The following is a 24740-nucleotide window of genomic DNA, read 5'->3' on the forward strand; positions in this document are numbered from 1 at the left end:
GTAACATTAAATAAAGTACATGTGGTTGAAAATATAGTGAAAGATCAAGATTCCATTATTAATAAATTGCAGGAGAAAGTCATTCTGCAGGACAATAAGTTAATGGAAAACCAGATACATCTGAGAGAAGTACCTGAAAATGAAGGATCTGATTTAAGGACATATATAATAAGAATCATTGCTGAGTTTCTGGAGATGGACCCTGATGAATCTAACTATTTTTATGACTATATATACAGAGTCAATTCATTGTTTGCCAAGAAAAAATAAATTACCAAGAGATGTGGTAATAAGATTTATGTCAAAAGATATGATGGGAAAGATCTTAAGTAAACAATTTGAAAAAACATCGGAAGTGGATGAAAGCAGAGTTAGAATCATGAAAGAGTTGCCAAGAAAGGTTATAAACGACAGAAGACTGTATTAAAAACTAACTGATAAGCTGCGGGCGAATGAAGTGAGATACAGATGGATATTGCCAGAAAGTCTTAAGTTTTGAATATGGAAGAAAGAGGATTATAATTACAAATGTACAAGAATTGAGGAAGTTTTCGGAAGAAATAGGGGTTTTGGGGATACAGAATAAAAAGAAGCATCGCTATGGATTATAAATTAATATCTTGGAACGTAAATGGACTAAATTCACCGCAAAAAAGAAAGGCTACATTTCATTGGATCAAGAAACAAAAATGTAGTATAATTTGTTTACAAGAAGTACATATTAAACAAGTGGATTACAAATTTTTATGATATAAACAATTGGGCAAAGAACTTTTTTCATTGGCTAAAGAGAAAAAAAGGGGAGTGATGTTCTATATTAAACAAGAATTAGATCCAAAATTGATTTTTAGGACGATGATGGAAGATATTTAGCTGTGGAAGTGATGCTGAATGACAAAAAGACTGTATGCCCCAAACGGGGCAAAAGGCTCTTTCTTTAAAGATATTGGGCAACAATTAGACCAAGCGACTTATCAACAAATAATGTTAATGGGAGACTTCAATGGAACAATCATAAATACTTTGGATAGATTAGGAAAAAGAAATAATGAGGGGAAATTATCAAAGTCATTTTTTGATTTAGTGAAACAAGAAAATTTGGAAGATATATGGAGGAAATTTACTCCTAAAGTGTGTGATTATACCTTCTTTTCAGCTAGGCATAACTCTTTCTCAAGAATTGATATGTTATGGGCAATAAAACATCTTGGACTTATGACAAAAAAAAAAATAGAGATTCTTCCTAAAGTTGGGACTGACCACAATCCATTGATGTGGTCGGCAAAAAGTGTGAAAAAGACAAGGAGATGGAGAATAAATTAAGATTTGTTACAGAAGTCAGAGATAGTGGCATGTCTAGAAAAAGAAACTAAAGCTTTCTTTCAGATAAATGAAAAGGAGGACATTCAATTCCAAACTGGGTGGGATGCGTATAAAGCAGTAATGAGAGGTATTTTGATTACAATGAACAACAAAGATAAGAGAGCCAAAGAGAAACAAATGCTGGACATTCAAAAAGAGATTGGAAAAAAAGAAAGGGAACTAAAAAAAAGACCAGGAAAAAAGAAGATAATAAGGGAGATTACAATATTGCAGAATCAACTGAGACATTTGTTAAATAAAGAGGTAGAAATGCAACTTAAGATACTGCAACAAAAATCCTTTGAAGGAGCAAATAAGCCTGGAAAATATTTGGCTTGGCAAATGAAAAAAGGGGGGAAATAAATTTATTAATAAAATTGTATCGAAAGGCAAAGAAATTGTTGACCAAGAAGGAATAAAAAGGGAATTTTATAAATACTATGCTAAGTTATTTCAAGATCAAAAGGTGGAGAAAAGGAAAATAGTTGCATATTTACAGAAAATTCAAGTAAAACCCTTAACAGAAAATATGGAAAAGGTCTTAAATGAACCAATTGAAAAAACTGAAGTTTAAAGTCCTCGTAGAGACATTAATACCAAAACATCAGAAGTTGATTAATGCTATAAGGATTGATGGGAAAGTGCCAAATACATGGAAGGAAGCAGTTATTTCGTTGATACCGAAAGAAGATAGATACACTACACATGTCAAAAACTATAGACCAATTTCATTACTTATCAATGACTATAAAATATATGCTAGGATACTAGCAGAATGACTTAAACAGCATTTGAATAACTTTATTAAAGAGGAGCAAGCAGGATTTTTTCCAGGAGACAAAGCAGAGATAATAGTAGAACTGTCATAGATATTGTTGAATATTATGAGAAACATCCTGAAAAAGAAGTGGCATTATTCTTTGCAGATGCAGAGAAGGCTTTTGATAATGTGAATTGGGACTTTATGTTTGCAGAGATGGAGAAATTGGGATTAGGAGAAGATTTTATAAGACTAGTTAAGGCAATATATACTAAACAACAAGCAAAACTCTTTATAAATGCAGATTTGACAAAAAAATGGTATTTAGTAAAGGAACAAGGTTGCCCTCTATCTCCATTGATATTTATAATGATGTTAGAGATTTTGTTTATGCAAATACAAGAACATAAGGAAATAGAGGGACTGAAATTAAAAGGTTTTTCTTACAAATACAGAGCATTTGCTGGCCATGTAATGTTTATCAACGAAAATCCCATATATGTAACACCATTGTGCTTCGTAAGATACAAAAATATGGAGAATTGGCTGGTTTCTATGTAAATAAAGAAAAATCAAAACTTTTGTGTAAAAATATGACAAAGAGCCATCGGGAAGAATTACAAAGGGTAACAGAATGTGAAGTTGCGGCGAAAGTAAAACATCTAGGTGTGGAAATTACCATGAAAAATATAGACTTGTATAAAAATAAGTATGAGAAGCTTTGGCATAAAATTGATGAAAATTTAATTAAATGGAATAAATTGAACTTGTCTATCCTGGGCAGAATTGTTGCAATTAAGATGAATGTTTTACCAAGAATGATGTTCCTATTTCAAACAATTCCAATCGTGAAGGACAATAAACAATTTAGTAAATGGCAAAGGAAGATCTCAGAATTTGTATGGGTCAGGAAAAAACCAAGAATTAAAATTAAAATTTTAACTGATGCAAAAGAAAGAGGAGGTTTTTAATTGTCGAATTTAAAATTATATCACGATGCAGTATGTTTGGTGTGGATCAAAGAATGTATAACATTAAATAAGAAATTATTGGTTCTAGAAGGTCATGGAAATGTTTTTGGTTGGCATGCTTATATGTATTATGGGAAAAACAAGATGGATGGGTTTTTTCACATCACTATATAAGAAGAAACTTGTTAAATACTTGGTCAAAATATAAAAAATATGGAGATGAGAGAAAGCCATTATGGATTGTGCCTATAGAAGTAATAAAGTTATTAGATACTGAAGATGAGATGCGGTTAACATTTAAGCAATTATTAAAAATAAATGGAGGAATAGTAGAATTAAAATCGGCTGAAGAACTACAGTATAAATATAATTGGTTTCAATTGCAACAAATTAAGAGTTTGGTGGAACAGGACATCAAAAACGAAGGTATAAGACAGGAGCAGACAGAATTGGAAAGAATGCTGTTGGGCGATAATGAAAAGTTGACTTCAAGAATTTATAAATTATTATTGAAGTGGTCTACGGAAGATGAAGTAGTGAAATTTCAAATGATAAAATGGGCAATCAATTTTAATAAAGAAATAAAGATGGAATCATGGGAGTATCTATGGAAGAACTTTATGAGAATATCGACATGTTACAATATTAAAGAAAATTGCTTTAAAATGCTATATAGGTGGTATATGACACCTAAGAAACTGGCAAAAATTAATAATCAGGTGTCAGACAGATGCTAGAATTGTAAAAAACATAAAGGTTCTTTCTACTATATGTAGTGGACTTGTGAAAAGGCAAGGCAATTTTGGCAAATGATTCAGAAAGAAATGTCAATAATTTTAGGCTATGACGTTCAGAGGTCTCCAGATATTTTTTTGTTGGGATTACAAATGGAAAATTTCCTGAAACATGACAGAACGATTGTGTGGTACCTGCTTTCAGCTGCAAGGACATTATATGTGCAGTTATGGAAGCAAATCAAAATACCAGAAAAATGGGACTGGATTTTGAAAGTTTTGTCTTGGAGTGAAATGGACAAACTCACAAGAATTTTAAAAGATTATAATTTGGAGAAATTTAAAAGTGAATGGAAGAAATTCCAAAAAATATGTGGAAAAGTACTGGGAAGTAAAGGGACATTTTGTGATTTTTGACAGCAGTTGAAATCCTGTGGACTAATGGACTAAAAATACAAAGGAATAATTTTCTTTGGTTTTTTTCTTTTTACTGTGTGATTTGTATTTTTTTAAAATCTTTTTTAATAAGGGTTAAAATATAAGAGTAAGGGTAGATTACAATGAATCTATAGGGTTTGGTTTTTTCTTTAGTTTTCATTTTTTTAAGGTTGGTTATAAGGTTTTCAATATGAAGATTCTAGGATTAGAATTACCTTGTTTGTTTGTTTTTAGTAAATTTAGTAAACGCCAGCAGGGGTCTGGAAAAGATGGGAGGAGAGGAGGGAAGGGAAGGGAAAAAATGTAATGTATTGGTGTTAATTTCATATTAATTTTTAAGAGTATTATAACAATATATTGCAAAAATAAAATTGTTTTACACCAAAAGTCTTATTGTTCAGATTATGTTATATGACTATAACAACAAAAGTGGTCTTATTCTGGGGCCCTGGGCAAAAGTCTAGGATGAGGCCCCAGAATCACTGTCACCTCCACCACCCCTCCACCAGGATAGGCTTGCCAGTCCCCAGGTCCAGACAGAGAATCCCCTGTTTTTTCAGGTTCCTCCCCACTACCAGCCAGTTGGCTGGAGGGGGAAGCCCCGCCCCAACAGCCAGCATGTGCCTTCAAACTTTGGCAGGTTTAGAAGTATTGCAACTGTTTCTGAATGTGTGTGCACCTTTAAATCTTGGCAGGAAAGCTGCAGGGGGGCAGGGTGAGCAGACAGAGCCCCATTGTTCTTAGTCCCTCTGTTTGGAAGAAAACTCCACCCCCTAGACTGTTCTTTCATTTTTCTATTAGTCTGAAGAAGTTGGTTGAAATACAGCAGATGGTTATATTGAGTGATGTCAGTAAATTGTCCCCGTGAGATCACAAAAATGTGCTTGCTAACTGTGTTTATTTTGGCTGCTTTGTGATAGTGTGTGGGTGTTCACTTTCATTTAGTGGAAGTTCAGCTGCTGGGGAATGAGGAAATGAGGAATGTGTTCATGGGAACTGCGCTGCTGTGTTTTTATTTATTTTAGGGGATGGGAAACCCTATGCTAGGGTCAAGAAAGTGGTGGTTCTCACTCCCTTCAAGGTGGGTGGTTACTACTCGAAGCTAGCTGCTGCAGCCAGAGTGGCAGTGGCTGCAAGTGGCAAAACGAGCCTGTTCTTCTCCCCCACAGGGAGTGGGGCAATGTGTAGTTGGGTCTCCCCAAGTGTAGGGCCCAGGGCAGTTCCCCATGTTTCTTATTGGTTAAAACCGCCCCTGCATAACAACAATGAGCATCAGATTCAGAAACTCTAAAATCAATGCATTTGAGCGTCTTTGTTCACCTTTGGGGAAAAAAAAAAAACTTTAAGAAAGTGGTCATCTGGTTTGCCTGAGATTGCCTTACATGCTTTTGGCCTGAGCAGTGGAGAGTCAGTGTGATGAAGAAGAAGATGATGATATTGGATTTATACCCCATCCTTCACTCTGAATCTGAGTCTTCGGGTGGCTCACAATCTGCTTCACCTTCCTCCCCCACAACAGACACCCTGTGAGATAGGTGGGGCTGAGAGAGCTCTCACAGAAACTGCCCTTTCAAAGACAGCTCTGTGAGAGCTATGGCAGACCCAAGGCCATTCCAGAAGCTGCAAGTGGAGGAGTGGCGAATCAAATCCAGTTCTCCCAGTCTGCAGACAACCACTACACCAAACTGTGGTGGTTAAGAGCAGCAGACTCTAATCTGGAGAATTGGGTTTGATTCCCCACTCCTCCACAGGAAGCCTGCTGGGTGACCTTGGGCCAGTTGCAGTTCTCTCAGAACTCTCTCAGCCACACTGACCTTACAGGGTGCTTGTTGTGGGGAGAGGAAAGGAAGGCAATTATAAGCTGTTTTGAGACTCCTTAGGACAGGGAAAGCAGGATATAAAATGTTCTTCTCTTCTTTCATCTAAAACTAGGGGTGCCAAACTGTGTCTTATGAGCCACATGTGGTTCTTTCACACATATTGTGTGGCTCTCAAAGCCCCCATTGCCCTGTCAGCTGGCTTGGAGAAAGCATTTCTCTAAATCACTTCTACAAGCCAGACAGCCAGCCACTTGAAGAATGCATTTAAAGTTCCTTTCCTTCCACCTCTCCCTCCCTTTCCCCCACCTATTCCTTCCTTCCTTCCTGTCTTGTGGCCCTCAAACATGTGACATTCATGTTTTGTGGTTCTCAAATATGTGGCATTTACATTTATTCTATGTGGCTCTTTAGCAAGTTTGGCCACTCCTGTCTTAAACAATCAAACAAAAGAGCCAAATCCAATTTGCTGGGGAAGAGATCCATCAGCTGCCGGTGGCCTTGTGCCTAATCCCGCTGGGCTGGGAGATATGTGCTCCATGGTGTTTCCTGGCTAGCCAACTGCACCATCACTGGGGCAGGGCAACTCAGAGTGCAACCATGATGTAGGTGGCATGTCGAGCTCTCCCCATGGTGATTTAACCCACTACTTCAGGGTGCTTTGCAGGGTTCTTCCAGTTCTGCAAGAATTGACACCTGGCTTAATCTCCAAGGCTCTCCACATGGCAGATCACTGCAAGCAAATTGGAGACATGTGGGGTCAGGAAGCTTTTGGAGCTTAGGCACATGGATTGATCAGCACTTCCTTTTTTCTCTGAGGAGTCTGCAGCAGTGAGCAGCTGTTGGATCAGATAGCAATCCAGCACTGCAGAACCAGTATTTATTTGTTGGTATTTTTATAACTAGTTGTTTTTGCTGATGGGGGAGAGCTTGATTGCAGGTAGTGCTGGGTGAAGGCTTATAGCCACTGTGAGCAGCAGCCCACAGAGAGCTACCAAATTCTTAAGTTATTGGCAAGCCTCTCCTACCTCTATTCTACTTGGGCATTATTTTGTATTTGATGTTCGAGAATCTGCCTGAGAGTGCATTGATCTATCATTGCTTGGTGTGATTTGTTTTAGCTGCCTGACTTCCACAAGGGCCACACAGCTGTGCTAAGCTGCGATCTTCTTGGTTGCTTGTTCCTTTTAAGTTTTGCAATTCCCCAGGTTACTCAGTACCACGTGGGCTACAGTATTTCTGGCAATTTAATTTTACTTAGCCTTTTGTAATTGTCTTATCCATGACAGCATTGCTAGTGTCCCTTTTACTCTTTATATTGGTGACTGAGCAGGAATAGGTTTAAAAAAGATTTATCACAGTTTATGTTCTATGGTGCATAGCTTGTAGCTTATAGCTAAAGCAGGTTTTATTTGTAGTTAAAAAAGAGAAAGAGTTAAAACAATGTAGTGAGTGTATAAATAAATAGACCATGCTGTGTAGCAGTCAGTTAATTTTGGTTACGCTAATTTTAATACAGTTCACAGATTATAATCTAATTTAAAGCAGATTTTCATAGCAGCATAACATGCCTCCCAGGTATGCTGTGAACAAGAGTAAAACAGGCTCTAGCTAAGTGTCCTCCAATAAGAGTGCAGCCAAGACTCATTGATGGATGACGTCTGGTGCCCAGCTCGGAGGCCCAAAGCTGCACAGCTTCCTGCCAGAGAAGTATCTAACAACAGCCTGGTGGCTCTAGCATCAGTGCTAGACAATTCAGCTGTTCTCTTGGATATTGCCGAGGCACCAGTGCAGCTATCTGAACATTTTCAGCTGGGCTTGAACTCTACAGTCCCTGAGCTTTCTGTCCCTTCCAGATCCGGGAGCAAGGGCACACCCTGCTCCCTGGTGGAAACCAGAACATTCTGCAACTCCAGGGAAGACATTTCACAGTGCTGGCCTCCACAAAAGAAGAGATGCACCAAGTGCTGTAAGTTTTGAAGGGTGGTGAGAAAACACAGCCCTTGATTTTTTCAGGGTCTGGTGAGGCATCCTCTAAGAAGGTGTGACAGTAAGGTATGGGTTAACAGAAAACCAAGAAAACAGAAGATGCACAGAACCTGCGTCAGGTGACCTGAGGGTGGGGGCCAGAGTGCTTGGAACTCTCAGAGTGTGAGATTGTCAGCTAATGGCTGAGGAGAGTTAGTTGGTGCCTGTCAGAGTCAGAGTGAGTGCCTGACAGAGCCGGAGAGAGTGGGTGCCTGACAGAATTTGAGAGAGTTGGTCTTTGAGGGAGCTAGGGCAGTAGCTAAGGAGAGTCTTCAGAGAAGAAAAGCTGACTGCTAGCTCTATAAAAGCAGCCAAGGGGCTGTGTGTGTGACAACAGAAGAGTCATGGTGAAGACCTGAATGGTCACAGACACTTATATACGTCTCGTAAGAACTAGAGAGGTGGTTGAGGGAACATATGTGGGTCTGAAAGTTTGAAGGGCTGGGAGTAGAGGCTCCAGTCGACTGGAGAGACTTGGCACATTACACCCAAGAGGCCAGCCTTTGTTAGTGTTGGAGAGTGTATTATTTATAAACTGTGAACCTGAGAGACCTAAGAGAAAGATAAGATATTATAAAGCCTGAAGATACTGAGCAACGTATTAACTGCGTGAGATACTTTATAGCCCGTGTATATATCTCCCATATCCCCAGTTGAAGACTTTGTGTTTAATTAAAGATCTGTGGTTTATTTTAAAGTTCTCTGGTGCCTATAATTTGGGAAAACTGTCAAAGCTGCTGTGGTCCCCTACGAATAGAATTATACAACCATCTGAAAGCAAAACCCCCGAAGAGACTTGTACAGAGAAATCCATATCATACCCACCCTTTTAGTTCTATAGTCCTGAGGGAAAAGTTTTAAAAGGAAGAACTGAGGAGAAAGAGGGGCTGGGGTAGCCATAAACAGCACATAAAAGCGATCCAGTGGGACCGTGAGGTGAGTGCTGTTATAGAAGGAATCCAGGCATGTGGCTAGGAGTTATTAGGTTAAAGGTATACATATTTTGAGTTTACCAGCATGGGTGTTAAGATGAGGGGGTCAATGCCTGGGAATCAGGGCTTTTTTTGTAGCAGGAACTCCTTTGCATATTAGGCCACACACCTCTGATGTAGCCAATCCTCAAAGAGCTTCAAGTAGGCCCTGTACTAAGAGCCCTGTACTAAGAGGTTTGGCTACATCAGGGGTGTGTGGCCTAATATGCAAAGGAGTTCCTATTACAAAAAAAGCCCTGCTGGGCATGATTTGGGGTTCAGAGTAACTGGGTGCTGCTAAGGCTTCTGCAACCTGCAGAAATTTTACCCACCCAGCCCCAGTCATCCACCTCCTCTGTAAGATCTGTGAGTGCATCCTGGACAGTTATTTATGGGAGTAGCATTATCTGCCTACCTGGTTTGTAGCTAGCTTTTAATTAACCATATGTCTAATGTATAAGGGCTGCAGTGGACTCTCCTTGGCGGGTGAGCCCACTGCAGTTGATTATGACAAGGCCTTTTGCAAATGGGCTTCTCTTAGTGAGGAATCCAGATGCAACCTCATTAATGGTAAAATCTGGCTTATAACTCTTGGTCCTCATATGTAGTCTAGGCCTGACCCAACCAAGGAATAAGTGGTCTTTAGACTAGGGATGGGCATGAACTGAACCCCAAAGTGAAATTTGTCATGATTTTTGCCCAGTTCATGGTTTATGATAGAAGTTCATGAATGGTCTGCTGTCATGAACTTCCACAAGCTATTAAAGCAGTTTGTGGCAATTTGTGGATGGAGCAGAAAGCAGAAAGGGGCTTGAAGTCCCTTAAAATGTCTGCTTTTTGTTCCCCACCAAAGCCACAAAAACAGCTGAGCAGTAGGGAGGCACTCTGTCTTGTTCAGGCTGTCTTGTTCAGTCCTTTTAAAACTTTAAAGGGATTGCAGAACATAGCCTGACAACAGCTGCTTAGTGGGGAGATGCAAGCTGCTCCCCAATGCTCAGCTGTTTTTTGGACTTTTTGCAGACCCTGAAAGGGGCTGTAGTCTCTTTCAGCCAGGTTTATGGAGCCATGACTCATGGACCGGTTTGGTTCATGAACAAACATCCTGGTTCAGTTTGGCTTGTGGTTCAAACTATATTTTCCTTGTTGGTGCCCTTCTTCTTTTTCTTCTTCTTCTGCATCATCATTATCATCACCACCATCCTATCCCAGCTTGTGCCAGACTCTGGGCAGTGTACAAGGGCGTAATGCCATAAAACAATATTCCACTTTAAAATTCAGCAAGCAATTTGATAAAAGTTAAAAACCTGAATAAAAGGCAGTCCAATAATAACAATAATAATAATACATTTTATTTATATCCCGCCCTCCCCGCCGAAGCAGTCTCCGGGCGGCTCACAACATGTAAAACATTCATACAATTCAATAGATAAGCACATTAAATAAAACCATCATTTAAAACCAACATTACTATTAAAATTAACATTTATGGTGCTACATCTCAGACCTTCAGTGAATATAGTGGTGGAAATGTCAACAGTGGATCTAACAACTCCATATTTAGGCGAAGGCCCTGCGGAATTGATCAAGACTCCGCAGGGCCCTCACTTCATCCAGAAGTTGATTCCACCAGTTTGGAGCTACCATCGAAAAGGCCCATTCTCGTGTGGTCTTCAATTTGGCCTCCTTCAGCCCAGGGATTGTCAACCAGTTTTTTCCCGCTGACCTCAGTACTCTCTGGGGTTCATATGTGGAGAGACGGTCCCTAAGGTAGACAGGCCCTCGACCATATAGGGCTTTAAAGGTAATAACCAGCACTTTGTAACGAACCCAATATACAACTGGCCGCCAGTGCAGCTTGCGCAGCCCCGGCTGTATGTGTTCCCACTTCGGGAGCCCTAATAACAGCCTAGCCGCTGCGTTCTGCATCTGCTGCAGCTTCCGGGTTCGGCACAAAGGCAGCCCCATGTAGAGGGCATTACAGTAATCCAGTCTAGAGGTGACCGTTGCATGGATCAATGTTGCTAAGTCATGACGCTCCAGGAAGGGGGCCAACTGCCTCGCCCGTCTCAGATGAAAAAATGTGGATTTGGCAGTGGCCACTATCTGGGCCTCCATTAACAATGAAGGCTTAGGTAGAAACCCCAAGCTCTTGACTCTGTGTACCACTTTCAGTGACACACCGTCAAAAACTGGGAGGGGGATTTTTGGGTCCTATTAATTTTTTCCTATTAAGATGGTGTCCTGTTAATTTTTTCTGTTCCACGACCCAAGCAAAGGACCTCCGTCTTTGTTGGATTCAGCTTCAACCTACTCAGCCTGAGCCAACCTGCCACGGCTTGCAATTCTAGGTCCAGATTTTGTGGGACGCAGTCAGGCTGACCATCCATTAGTAGATAGAGCTGGGTGTCATCTGCATATTGATGACACCCAAGCCCATACCTCCGGGCAATCTGGGCAAGGGGGCGCATGTAGATGTTAAATAACATCGGCGAGAGAACTGCCCCTTGCAGCACCCCACAATTTAGTGAGAGCCTCTGGGACAGCTCTCCCTCAATTGCCACCCTTTGTCCCCATCCATCAAGGAAGGAGGAAAGCCCCTGTAAGGCCAGCCCCCTGATCCCTGAATCGGCAAGCCGGCGGGTCAGTAACTGATGGTTGAACGCAGCCAACAGATCTAACAACATCAGCACCGCCATGCCGCCTCGGTCCAGATGCCGCTGGAGGTCATCTACCAAAGCAACCAGCACTGTCTCCATCTCATGACCCAGGCGGAAGCCGGATTGGTAAGGATCTAAGATGGAAGCATCATCCAGAAAACCCTGCAACTGTAACGCTACTGCCCTCTCAATAATTTTACCCCAAAATGGTACATTTGAGACCTGTCGATAATTTGCCAATTTGGCCGGATCTGCTGTACTCTTTTTCAGGAGAGGGCGGACCATAGCCTCTTTAAGAGGTGTTGGAAAATGCCCCTCTGAGAGGGATCTATTTATGATGTCCCGTATAGGACACCTAAGTTCCCTCTGGCAAGATGTAATCAGCCAAGAGGGGCATGGGTCCAGATCACAAGTTGTTGGGTGTACAGTAGAGAGAATTCCGTCAACTTCCCCCAGGCTAAGTGTGTCAAAGTGATCCAGAACTGAACCAGAAGACAGGCATGGAGCCTCGAGTTCTTGCACTGTATCCAGCGGTGTCACTAGGGCGGGGCCAAGGGGGCCATCGGCCCTCCCCCAGAGCATTCTCATTGGCCCCAGGCACTGACCCATGACCCCCCCCAACAGGAAGGGGCTGGCCCTGGGACTAGAACGCTGCTGCTGTGTGGGCTGGCCGGGATTCTGAAACCGGGGCCACGCTGCCACCTCTACCACAAGGGGATCAGCATTTTGTTCAGCGGGGGTGAGTGGGCGGGCTGGCTGAGCTTCCCAGCTCACGCTGCCGCCGAGTTGCTTGCTTTCTGTGCATGGGGGGGGGGGGGGCTGGGCTTCCAAAACTCCAACGGTGCCTCTGCTGAGTGAGTCCTGCCTGTTTTCTGTGTGCCTGGGGGGTGGGGGGGGCGGAGGGGCTTCCCAAACCGGTGCCGTGTTGCTGAGTTGCTTGCTTTCTGTGCATGGGGGGGGGGGTGGGCTTCCAAAACTCCAATGGGGTTGGATTACGGGGGCTGGTCACATGACCAGAGGGGGCTGGTCATGTGACCAGAGGGTGGATGAGGGAGCATGTGAAGTGGGCGGGGTTGTGTGCGGAGGGGGTGACGCAGCCCTCCAAAAGGGGTGATGCCCAATGGGGGGGGTGACTTGAATCAGTTACACCCCAGGGTGCAACCCACCCTAGTGACGCCTCTGACTGTATCCAATGTGGCGGGAAGGTCATGGTGGAGCAACGTGATTTTGTCTGCAAAAAATTTCACAAAAGTCTCACAGCCAATCTCTAATTCTCTCACATTTGGTCTGCCCTGAGGCAGTGTTGTAAGATTCCCAATTATCCTAAATAATTGTGCCGGGTGCAAATTTGCAGACACAATCTTAGCTGCAAAGTAGTCCTTCTTTGTGGCTTTAACTGCCATCTCATAAGACCTCATAAACATTCTATAAGATGTTCTTGTCGCTTCATCACGAGTATGCCACCACTGCCTCTCTAGCTGTCTGAGTCCTTGTTTCAGCTGTCGTAGCTCCGGGATGTACCATGGAGCCAGCTTAACACGAGGGCGCAGAGGGCGTCGGGGTGCAAGATAGTGTCCTATTAATTTTCTGTTCCAATTCTGGACTGCCTGGCCATTTTCTGGGAGGAGGGATAGAGAACTTAAAACGGGGGAGGGGAGGTAAAAAGGGAAGGAAGCCATATAAGAGAAACTGTTGCTTCTTCTTTGGGTTGGGCAGAAGCATTACGGCTTGATGATTGACTGCAAATACCCTGGGTGGGCCACAGAGGAATGTGCTGGTCCTCTCTATTAGACACCGTTTCTGCTCTTGTTCTCTACAACAGTCCTCCTAATGCACTCATCAGTCAGCTAAGAGTAAATGATCTACCTGCTCAAAGAGGTGCTTTGCTGCTGCACTCACTTCAGGTCTTCAGATCATTGCTACACATCTGCTAAACACAAAGTTATTTTGGTCTGAGCTGCCACAAATGGAGGGGTGGGCATTACACCTAATAAAGTGGACTTAGCCAAGAAACAAGTCTGCAGGTCAGCAGGGAAGCTTATCAGATTTTTTGACAGACTGATTATCAAACATGTGGATATCTCATTTTGTCAAACAGCACTGTTTAGGAACAATTGTGTTCACCTCTCCGAGTGGGGAATGGGCATATGGCTCCTCAACATTTGTGACATCCTGCTTTGTTGACTACAGGCTTGGGAGGATTGGCAGGAGCAGGGGGGAGACCCTTTGCTCTTGTGGAGGTTGGTGTGGATCCATTTTTTGGGGGGGGGGGCTGGCCCTGGGTCCCACTTCTTCCATTTGGGGACTCCCTTAAGTGGTCTTGGGATGGAGCCACTAAGCTACATGCACACCTTGGGGGCTGTGATCTGGCTCTCACTACCAGGATACACTTTATTGTTCTCAATAAAGCTGTGGCCATTTTCTTCCACAAAAATATTTTGTTGTTTCTTCTACTTGGTCTCTCCTCAATAGGCCATGGTCCCCCACAATAATAAACAAAAATCAGAGAGAAGAAAATACAAACTCTTAAGAGTGACCTACTAATAGTGCTGGGGAGGCATTTGGGGGATCTGTTTGTGTATTTATTGACTAAATTATTGATAGGGAGGTGATGGGAGAACTTATCATTTCTATTTTGGTTATAGATGTGGCATTGAGGCAAGCAGCATCCAGGGAGTGCAGCAGTGGGTGAGCATGTGCCGTATGCCTAGTCTTCTAAATAAAGCTGTTGGAGTTTCTAGCAGGCTCCAGGAAAGGAGGAGCAGGACTGGTTCTCTGCCTGCCATCAGTCTGGGAGGCTTTTTGCCCCCAAGCAGGCTGTGGTAAAATTGTGCTCTGTCCTTGTGTGATTATTAGCAACTAACCCAAACTTCAGGCAAGCTGTGACGGAGATTAGAATTAGCTGCAATAATTGACAGGCTTGTAGGCTGCAAGAAATGTCAAGGGAGAGGTCAGAGATGAGAATAAACAGTGATGAAGAGCTCAAGTGAGAGTCATTGCTTCAAAATGAACAAAAGTAAATAAAGTGAAGCTGTGTGATGTGATGAATCAAGCATAATATCAACAAAAGACATGCATGAGGACAACTGAAGGCAGTACTGTAGAGAGAGAGAATATAAATGCAAAAATGCATGTTCTTAATACTGTTGAATAAGCATGAGGCTTTAGTGGTGGAGGAAGGCTGTTAATCTTGAACATATGAAGCTGCCTTATACTGAATCAGACCCTTGGTCCATCAAAGTCAGTATTGTCTCCTCAGACTGGCAGCGGCTCTCCAGGGTCTCAAGCTGAGGTTTTTCACACCTATTTGCCTGGACCCTTTTTTGGAGATGCCAGGGATTGAACCTGGGACCTTCTGCTTACCAAGCAGATGCTCTACCACTGAGCCACCGCCCCTCCCCGGTGGCTTTAAGGAGTGACTAATTTTGAGAACAACATGTACAGGACTGAAAATATAGTATAGGGATGGCCAACGGTAGCTCTCCAGATTTTTTTTTGCTTACAGCTCCCATCAGCCCCAGCCATTGCCCATGCTGGCTGGGGCTGATGGGAGCTGAAGGCAAAAAACATCTGGAGAGCTACCGTTGGCCACCCCCATAAATTAAAGTTTAGATGGTAGGCAGAATATCTGTAGTGCTGAGATTATATGTATTCACTTTCCCCCTTTAGGTGGGAAACTAGTCTAGTTTTCAGCTTTGCTTGTCACTTGAAAATAAGGACTTTTTTTCCCTACCCGCAGCAAGAATTGTACCTACTTATTGCCACCCCATTCGGAATAAAGAGACATACAACAAGGTTGGTATAAAGGGCCACTTTTATTAAATGATGCAAGGGGTAAAACGTGGGGCCAGGATGGGCCAGGGGTCAAAACCAAGACCACCTCCCCAACCTGAAACAGGGCGAGCCACAGGCCCCGGGCTTGAGCCGACCCAACGGCTCAAAACCGGCCGGCCAGGCACAGATCCAGTCCACCTGAGCTCCACCCTCCCCGTGCCGTACAGCCTGGGCTGTGGACCACTCCCTAATGACTGGATCACCAGGCTTCCCTGGAGCCAACCTTGCGCCGTACAGCATAGGTTCCCCAGGTAGGCCCTGCACCCCCAAAGGTGCGTTGCCATGTGCGCTCACCGAAATGCCCCCAATAGAACATGTCCCCAAGGGTAAACCTGCCAAGTGACCTAATTATAGCACCGCCAAAACCAATTGCCAGCGCACCTCCCGCAGTGTAAGGTAGGCAAAAACACTCCCAAACAAGGCCAATCGCTTGGAAGCGAAAAATTCCTACCTGGCCCCACAAAGGCGACCAGCCTGTGCCTACACTGCATGAAGGGCGGGCGGGCGGGCCAACAAAAACTTTCTCCGAACTGCGCCACGAGGGGAAGGGCAAGCCTATAAAAGGCTGCCCGCCCCCAAGCAGCTGGACGAAGCCATTGTCTCCCATCCTGCAGGGGAGGCAATGGACGGCCCCCAGCCTAAGGCGGCCGATGGGCCGCCCGGCTGGGCAGTGCCGAATTTCCTAAACTTTCCTTTAAGAGACCTTGACAAAATAAAGACACTAATCTGCAATTAGACCATGTCATCTTTCAAAGTGTGTACTGGGGAAGTGTATAATTAGGCATGTATAAGTGCATCTCACCTCCTCCCACACAAAGGAGGCAAGCACAGCACTAAATGGGAAATAGAAATTGCACAGAACTTTCACCAGTGGAAACTTCCCAGCATGACAAAAATTGTCTTTTGTTATTTGTAGCACACAAATTTTTTTCCAGAAGTGCTTCACAGTTCTTAATGTTTTTGTAATCCAACCATTCCTGTGAGATAAGTCATGATTCATATATCACAAATGAATAACTGGGGCTGATAGCATGATTTCCCTCCTTCTACATCCTTAATGTTGGCTGCATTTTCATTACAGGGAATTTGAAATGACATCTCCATAACAGTGCAGTCTGCCACTCCTTACATGTGCATATCATTACTGCATGCTTTATTTTCTGTCTTCATATTCATATTTAATTTTAAGTGCATGGACTCTTATCTGGGAGAACCAGGTTGGATTCCCCACTCCTCCACTTGCACCTGCTGGAATGGCCTTGGGTTAGCCATAGCTCTAGCAGAGGTTGTCCTTGAAAGGACAGCTGCTGTGAGAGCCCTCTCAGCCCCACCCACTTCACAGGGTGTCTGTTGTGGGGGGAGAAGATATAGGAGATTGTAAGCCGCTTTGAGTCTCTGATTCAGAGAGAAGGGCAGGGTATAAATCTGCAATTCTTCTTCTTCAAGCACCAGTTCTTACATATTTTGGTTCAGTTTCCCTTGTGTGTAGCAGTGAAATTGCACAGCTGTAGAAAGAAAGAAAAGAAAGAAAGAACACTTAGAGCACCAGGAAGGCAGACTGAAATTGAACAGAATTAAAGCTACTAGACAGCCATCAGATTGGGCTTTTTAGCAGTTTTCACAAAAGTAAACCTAATTGCACCAAACATGGGGAAACTCATTGTATACTGATGCACAATGTGAGGATCACAGCAGGGAAGGCAGACTTCTTCAGCTGGAGGTCTGGAAACCATTTGAACAGGCATCTCTAATTCACTGGCCACTTTTACCTTGAGGACAGTTACTGCAAGATTATAAAGGCAGTCTAGTACTATATTAAGTGCACATGTATTATTTTACTTTTTTAAATCGTAAAAGAGCATTGCTAAAATATCATAGCATGTAAAGTACCATATTCATAATGGATGTGGTGTAGGAAGGATTCCCTTGCCCTGTTTCTACCACCACAAGTCAGTTTTGTCTTGGGCACCAGGTTGAGTAAGAGTACCAGAAGTCTTGAAAACATCCACTTGCCCTAGTTATATAGCTTTCAGACTGATCTTGTTGATGGATGTTAAAGACTTTGGAGTTGTGAAAGATCGATGTCCATCTTGACTAATAAAAGAAGAGAAGGTTCCCCTTATTAACATACCATTGGGGGGGAGCCTTAAGTGTATGAATGAAGCAGTCTATAGTATTCAAAAAGGCATTTTGGCTAGGATGTGACAAATTATAGCCTGCTTTCAGATTTTCTATCTTGGGATGTGATCAGATAGGCATATTGGCCTGCCATAGCCACCCCCACCTCCGGATTTAAAGGGCACAATCACATGTGCACATCTGTCCCCTGTGGACCACTCACACCTACCTCATACTGCAATAGCTGGGAAACAGATTAAGTAGTACCTGGTGGCAAGGTCCTTGTGGCACTTCTGTGGTGTATTTCCGGCTGTGGGATTGACCTGAGCATGCCATGCAGGCACAGGAACAGTGTGATTGCTCCAATCTGTGCATGTGTGGCCTGGGCCTGTGTTGCCAGCAGGGCAGGCACCATCTAATCACTGTGGTGTGTCCCTAACAGTATTGGCTTTTTAAAAGATGAGAGACTGCCATGGCACTGGCTTATCTGATCCCACCCTTCATTAAAGTCATTGAACAAATGTGGGCAACTTTTCATTGATACACCAGGAAGACACATCAACCATTGACTGGTTTCAGTTAGATCTCTTTCCTGGTTTGAGGACATAGCCAGCTTTGATTAATCTGACGGACAATCTTTGTGTAATTATTGTCTGTTGAGCCTGTTTGGATATATATCTGTGGCCCTTGAGATAGACTGATTTCTCACTCAGCTTACCCTGAGGTCACGTTCTTCTTCTGATTTCCCACTATCTGCGCCGGAGTTACAGGAAGTGTTGTGGCTTTCTGTTTTTTAGCAGTTTCCATTTGCTGCGCGAGAGCCGCAATGCTTCCGGTAACTGGTGCAAATAGTGGAAAATCCGACAGATGCTGCGCAGAGAAGAGGAACGTGACTGCGGGGTAAGCTGAGTGAGAAATCGGTCATAGTTAAAAATGGAATTGGTATTAAAGGGAAACCTCTCTGATGATTTTGGTCCTTTTTACCTGGACAGACACAATTATTATTATTATCCTGAGTCTCCTCTTTGGGATCAGACCTGGATTTAATAGTGTCATTGGTGCTCTTGAATATTTTATCAGGCCACTGAATTAAGATGATCTAGAGGTTTAGGGTGGGGTGTCCTCAAGGACACATACATATGAAGCTGCCATACTGAGTCAGACCACTGGCTCATGAAGGTCAGCATTTGCTACTCAGACAGGCAGAAGTCTTTCACATCACTAACTGCCTAGTCCTTTTAACTGGAGATGCCAGGGATTGAACCTGAGATCTTCTGCATTCCAAGCAGATGTTCATCGGCTTTCTTCCCTTCTAGACACATCACAGCAATACCTAAACGACCGCCTCTTCTCGTATGTGCCCCAGAGGGCCTTGCACTCTATGGAACAAGATCTACTGGTTGTCTTTGGCCCAAAGGACATCTGCTTAGCTTTGACCAGGGCCAGAGCATGCTCCCACCAAAGATCAAAGCCCTGCAGGATTTACTATCATTTTGCAGGGCCTGTAAAATGGAACTGTTCTACCAGGCCTTTGATTGAGGCAGCCAGGTGTCCAAAAAGACCTTGCCCCCCCCCCCTTTGCTGACACTGAAGTACCATCTTTATGTGGCCTAGAGTATGAAGTCTGGAGACCAATGATCCTAGCTTTCCAACCCTTGTGTTCTGTAACAATAGTGTTGCATTAGAATATACCGGACAACAGATGAGGGTTTGTATCAGATGCTTTTCCACACTGTACCAGTTGGGGTCATAGATACTCTTATGTTGGAAATACTTAACACAGCATATGGTATTCAGAAACAGGGCTTTGACAAGGATAGTGCACCATATCCCACCTACGAAGTAGGCATTGATCCAAACTTGCCAATACCATCTTTCTTGGGATCCTGAACATGGAAGCTGGAGGTTACTGGAGGAGTCCCAGCATGGGTCCACAGAGACACATCAGTTAGTTGGTTTAGTGGATCCAGTATGAGGATTGCTATTATGAAGAACCCAGAGGGGAATGCCAGGTGTCCTGAAGTTTATGTAGGGTTGCCAGGTCCAATGCAGAAAATATCTGGGGACTTTGGGGGCAGAGCCAGAAGACATTGGGAGTGGAGCCAGGAGCAAGGTTGTGACAAGCACAACTGAACTCCAAAGGGAGTTCTGGCAATAACATTGAAAGGGATCACACTTCTTTTAAATGCCTTCCCTCCATTGGAAATAATGAAGGGTAGGGGCAGCTTCTTTTGGGGCTTATAGAATTGAACCCTCAGATCCAATCCTTTTGACACTTGGAGGGTGTTTTGAGGAGAGGCATTGGATACTACGCTGTAAATTTGGTGTTTCTACCGCAAACAACAGCCCTCCCCCCAGCCCCAGATACCCACAGATCAATTCTCCATTATACTCTATGGGAATTGGTCTGCATAGGGAATAATGGATGCCCTGCAAACATTTTGCTCCCTTCTTCCACTTTCTGATGACTCTGAAGCGGGGAAGAGCTTCCAAACCGGGGGGAATCCACTGCCCCCACCTGGGGATTGGCAACCCTAAGTTTATGACAGGATTTACTTCATTATACAAGGATGATTTATTGGTCTTGGGCTTAGGTGATAGGGTGGTCTTGACATTAAGCCACATAGGGAGATATATGTCAAGTCAGTTATCACTACTTTGATTTGTGGTGAAAGACACAATGAAAAAACAAGTAAAGATTATGCCGCACCTAAGAAAATATCATAAGCACTCCAATTATTTTGTTTGGGTGGCATTTTCATTTTCATAAATTTTGTTTTCTGCTACCTGAGTAGTTTATCTCTTGGAGGCAGCAAAGCTGTGACAGAATTGGATTATTGTAATAAATGATCATATTTATTTTTCTCTCAGTGTGTGCTGGGAATGTTATTTTGTTTTCTACCAAGCCATAAGTATTGGGCCAAAAAGAAGTGATGCAACTTCTCCCCGCCCCTCCTTTAGTGTGAACAGATTTCAAGGGAGTCAATTCTGTATCTGATCCTGAGGTGTGAAAAATGTTTGCCTGGGTGCACACAGTAAGCTTATGTGATATATTTATCTGATTGTGCAGATTCAAATTTTTCATGACTAGAGATTCTTTTAAAATTCTGTAAATTATTGTTGGAAGAACCAGCCTCTTGAAATAAAGGAATGCAAACATATGAAATTATGTCTGTGTGAGAAAGAGAACACAATATTTATTTCACTACAGTCTAGTTGATGGGTAAGAGAAATGTTTTCTCTAGCTTATAGCTAATTAGTTGTTGATTTAAACACTCACTGGCATAGGGCACTGTGCATGGCTCAGTGTAGTTTCTCAGAAACTGGCAAGATCAATAGAGCTTGGGAATGAAAAGCTCTTTTATCTGCTGAAAAAAGGTTCTGCATTTGTGTTTATATTACATTATATGCTCTCTATCAACAGGGCATCTGTAAGAAGCATTGTCTCTTATTCTGGCATTTAAGTTTGTCAGATGGTCACATCAGTTAACTTTTATATTTTCTAATTGAGCTCCCCCACCAATGGGAAAGCAGGAAACATCAAAACATGCCCTTTAAAATGGCAGCTTGTTAGTCCATCTGTGTTTTTGTTCCATTTTAATAACAGTACTGGCTTTTGTTTCTAACAACACTGGGCGCTCATGCTCCCAGATTTATCCAGGGTTTTTATGTTTCTTAGAAGCTGAAGGTCATAGTTGGAATGTACTTGAAATGTACATGTTAGCAGCAAAAAAAAAAGTTGATCTAGATGGAAACTGTATGTTTGTCATTGATAAGGTTTGTTGAGATTTCAGAAGTGGCATGGAAAAGATATGCCTATTGTATTAACCTACAGATTTATTTTTATGTACTCCAACATATGGGCATTGAGGTATATTTCATAGCATAGCTAAGCATAAAGGTCTGTATTGTGTTCGAGTCCAACAGCATTAAACAGGAATGATTTTTAGAGACTTGTATGTATTAAAATATTGTAACCAAATTCTGCCTATAATGTTTTGTAAATCTAGAATAAACATGTGATTGGTGAGAATAAGGCAATGGAACCATAACGTTTGTTTTAAATTGCTTTTTTTGCATATGGTGTGATCCATAAGGATCACATTATGTCAGGGTTACAGAGTGAGATCACAGCACAGTGATGCTGTGTTCACATCTTGGCAATACTAACTGCATTTAAAGTTGACTTATTTTACATCTGAAAGTTTACAAATGAGTTCTGCAGGAGTCTGTAGACTATATATTGGTTATGATAGGAAGTGAAATAATATCTATCCAGGAGCATGGGAACAGCATGAATAATTTTATGTCATTTGAAGAAAATAATAGTACAAATAAACATTTTAAAGTAGGAGACTAGTAAACAAATCAAGTGGCCACTTTTAAATCTCTTTTTATAACTAGCAGCCTTTGAACATCCTGTACGCCTTCCTTCCTTTGCTTGGATGGGTGCTACTGACATCTTATCTTCATCACCAAAAATAGGAAAGTGAGTCAGACAATAGCTGTGATATCAGCAGTTGCCAGTCAACCACCCAGTCCTTTCTGGATTGGCAGGTAGGTGGCTTTGCCATGCCAGTCCCTCCTTTCTCAACTTCTGTTGTCAGTGTTGCTGATTATGATTTTCCTATGTCTGCTTAGTCAGTCAGGAAAAGAGTGTCAGAATGGCATGAATACAGCCTTCTATCCTTGTCACTGATTAGAATTCATTTAAACAAAGGAGCAAGATCAGTGTGAATGTGCAACTATATAAAGGATACTATAGAACCAATAAAATATTGACTTTGAAATGATCTTTTGTTCTTATTTATACTGTCCAACTATTATTCAAACTATATTATAAATTATCTACTGCCAGCATTGGTTCAGAATACAAAAGGAACTAATAGGTTACATAAAATTACAATTGCTCCTATTAAATATTTTTATGGTAGCCACACCAGCTCCTGTAAATACTTATACAGAAAGGAACTGTTTCCAGTCACATACATAGACTTTAGTGGTTCCTGTAGGAGCTCTGAACTGAGCTATATGTTGTATGTAAAGTCAATTGACCAAAGTTACAGACTGGCAACTGCTCAGTCATGTAAATGAAGCCTCATGTTGCTGCATGCCTGGGAATTCTTCCACCCTCTCCAGGGTTAATAAGCAGAGATGCAGTTAACTTCTCCAACCTGACAATGCTGTTTTATGATTGGAGCAGAGAAAAAGGGGAGAACTCATCTGCTGGTTTGAAATGGTTTCGTATTCCTTTACCTTATCAACTCCCTCCTTCTAGGTGATTCACACAGAATTAATAACAATATAAAGCAGGGGTGACTACACTTGCTTAAAGTAAGAAGCCAAAGCTATGTCCCCAATTAAGGAGACCTCCAGCCATGGGGCAAAGGATGAGAACTTGGTGGGAGAAGGGGGGGTCAAGACACATGACCCTGTGTGGAAGGACCACATATTCGCTTCCACAGTGGACAAACACACAAGTGTTTTTCAACCTTCCTCAGCAGTAGCTTGAGGGGGGAAATAAACCAGGAGAGAGACTGTCCCAGCCAGCCCTCTCTCTATCAAATTTCCTTGTGAAAGAGATGAAGGGTGCATCTGAGCGTGGGAAATATCTGAAGAATAGAGTTCTAAGAATTCTTTTTTAATGACTTGGACAGGGACTATTTCTGCCTCTTTTTTAATTCCCGTCTGAGGCGTGGAGTGTTCTCAACCATAGAATGATGGCGTCTGAGAGATGAGACAGAAAAGGGAGCCAGTGCCAATGGTGCAGAAACCCTGAGAGAGGGAGGAGGGAACCTCCACACTTGTGCAGTTGTGACTCTGCCTACCAACCACCACGCCCTCCTCTTGTGCATGTGTGTGAAGGGGCACAGCAATGGCTCCCTTTCTGCTGCCAGCCCCTCAGCGCTCCCCCTATCTTTGACACCCATCCTTGTCCCCTTTTCCTTTATTTGTGCCCCTCACACAAGGAGAGGGCTTCTGGGTCTCAACCATGGCTCAGATACTCCCTATAAGTTTCCAGGAGCATTTTCAGCTCCAAAATCTTGGAATTAATCCAGCAAACATTATATTCAGTACCTTAACAATGAAATCTGACAAATTCATATGCATCCATGAAAAAGTTGGAGAGCAAGCACAGTTTGGCCACATGAGTGATCCAACAACTCCCATCATGTGTCCAATCTCTGCAGAAAGTGCTTAAGGTGAGAGCCACATAGAATAAAAGTCAGATGTTTGAGAGCCACAAGACATGAACATCAGATGTCTGAGAGCCACAAGGAAGGAAAAAAGGGAGGAAAATAGATTATTGGAAGGAGAGAGGTGGAAAAAAGCAACTTTAACTTTAAATGCATTATCCAAGCTGCCAGCTGGCTTGGCTTGGAGAAGGGGTCTAAAGAGACAAATGCCTTGTCCAATCTGTCCAACAGGGCATTGGGGACTTTGAGAGTCACACAACACATGTGGCTCCTGAGCCACAGTTTGGCCACCCCAATTTAAAGCATACTGATAGTTGATTGTATACATCTACTTAGTCATTTACTCTTACATCCCAGAAACAATTCCCACATAATACATTGTGCAAGCACATACTGATTATAATCTAAGCAAGAGTTTCTGGGTAGAATCTCTTTTTTCCTGTAGCTCCTTGCCCAGGTGAGGCATGTTGGTCAAAATAACTACTACTACTACTCCACAGGTGAGGCTCAGGGTGAACTGTAGCTTAGTGGTAGGCATCCGCTTTTCATACAGGAAGTCCCTGATTCAATCCCTAGCATCTCCAGTTGAAAAGATCAGGTAATATGGAAGACCCTGAGACCCTAGGTTCTGCTGGTGGACAAAGTAGACAATACTACTCTTGATGGACCAATGGTCTAATTCAGTGGAAGGCACCTTGGTGTATTCAAAATGTCCCACTTCAATTTCTTTAGGAGTGAATGTCTAGATTCTCAGCCTTGGCAGTCATCCAAGTTCCCTGTAGGTTTATCTTCTTGCTTGTTCCCTCCACTTGTTTTTGCATTATTCTCCTTTCATTCAGCAAAACAAAGTTAA

At 42.7% G+C, this 24740-nt stretch overlaps 1 protein-coding gene and 1 long non-coding RNA gene across 2 annotated transcripts in view; one reads left to right on the forward strand and one right to left on the reverse strand.

The window, feature by feature from the left end:
- Positions 1–5346, reverse strand: part of LOC132576191 (uncharacterized) — a 210999-nt gene extending 205653 nt beyond the window's left edge. The window contains exon 1 of the long non-coding RNA XR_009555742.1: positions 5337–5346. This is a non-coding gene — a long non-coding RNA (uncharacterized LOC132576191). The remainder of the gene's footprint in view (positions 1–5336) is intronic.
- Positions 5347–6879: 1533 nt separating this feature from the next.
- SYT1 (synaptotagmin 1) overlaps positions 6880–24740 on the forward strand; it is a 668825-nt gene continuing 650964 nt past the window's right edge. Inside the window, exons 1-3 of the mRNA XM_060245124.1 lie at positions 6880–7022; positions 7939–8051; positions 22095–22247. The gene's annotated coding sequence lies outside the window, so the exon portion shown is untranslated. The remainder of the gene's footprint in view (positions 7023–7938; positions 8052–22094; positions 22248–24740) is intronic.

This window comes from Heteronotia binoei, chromosome 8 (genome assembly GCF_032191835.1).
Source record: "Heteronotia binoei isolate CCM8104 ecotype False Entrance Well chromosome 8, APGP_CSIRO_Hbin_v1, whole genome shotgun sequence".
NCBI classification, from domain to species: domain Eukaryota; kingdom Metazoa; phylum Chordata; class Lepidosauria; order Squamata; family Gekkonidae; genus Heteronotia; species Heteronotia binoei.